This window comes from Sinocyclocheilus anshuiensis, unplaced genomic scaffold (genome assembly GCF_001515605.1).
Source record: "Sinocyclocheilus anshuiensis isolate Anshui unplaced genomic scaffold, SAMN03320099.WGS_v1.1 scaffold1053, whole genome shotgun sequence".
Lineage (NCBI taxonomy): Eukaryota > Metazoa > Chordata > Actinopteri > Cypriniformes > Cyprinidae > Sinocyclocheilus > Sinocyclocheilus anshuiensis.
The window spans coordinates 2,302,184-2,303,283 of record NW_015555711.1 but is presented as its reverse complement, the minus strand read 5'-3'; the positions used below and the strand labels follow the sequence as shown (position 1 = coordinate 2,303,283).

The 1,100-nt window shown below is 36.6% G+C and overlaps 1 protein-coding gene across 2 annotated transcripts in view; it reads right to left on the bottom strand.

The window, feature by feature from the left end:
- The window catches only part of LOC107672053 (DNA (cytosine-5)-methyltransferase 3B-like), a 55,237-nt gene that overhangs the window by 15,580 nt on the left and 38,557 nt on the right, over window positions 1–1,100 (bottom strand). The gene's annotated exons all lie outside the window — the stretch shown is intronic.

Below are 1,100 nucleotides of genomic sequence, written 5' to 3'. Positions count from 1 at the left end.
CAATTATTTATTTTATATTATTAATATTAGTGCAAATTTACCTCATGGCAATGTTGTGTCCAGACAGGTTCATTTAATTACTTTTTTTAACAATTACAGTAATGCAAATTTGTGGGGTAAATGTGACACTGTGAAAATAAAGCCACATTACAAAAAAAATCTTAATAATCTTAAAATAAGCTTCATTTTCTTTGACCAAAATATAATTTCTTATTTTTTTCCCTTTTGATTTTCTGGCAAATTATGAGCCTGACATAGAGAAACTATCCAAGAGAAATACAGACCTTGCCAACAAATGTCTGCACCAGCTCAGCCTGTGAATATTGCCTCAAGTTAATATCATGTCAATAAGTAATAAAGTATGAAGTTATTTCTGAATTTTTCTGGGAGATATCAGGGCATTTCGAAGAAATTTAGTTCTCAGCTTCAAATTTCTAAGAAGCTGAGAACTAAATTTCTTCGAAATGCCCTGATATCTCCCAGAAACATTCAGAAATACACATAAATGCATGTGTGAGTGATTAGTTTTGGTTTCTGTGTTTGAATGCCAGTTGAATCACAGTTTGAAGCCATTGTGCTGAAATTAATCGCGATTAATCCCACCTAACATTAAAGTTTTTAAATATACTTTTATATTGCAATCATTTTACATTCAATCTTCAAACTAATATACAAACATGTTGCCGAATTTTAAGTCCAGCCCTATACCCGTCACTACACAACAAATAACAGCATGACCGGCGTGCTGGTTACCTTTGCATTGAAGCAATAATGAAAAGTCGAAAACACCTGAAGACTCACCCCGTGTCTACACCAGATGCAACAAAATACAATAGAACCCATTATAATCAGCTTTGTCTACGCTGGATGCAGCGCGGTGCAGCATGACAAATCCCCGAGAGTAAATCCCTCATTCTTTTTATGATGTACTGACACAAAGTTCAAAGGATTTGCAACGGTCACTTTGTCGCGTCCAGTGTAGACAGCGTGGGGCGGCGCAGCGAGACGCAGCAGGTGTCGCGAAAGCGATCAGTATAAATATAACGATCAGTATACTAAACATCACACATCCTGCGATGTGACAATCGCGGAAGCGCCCA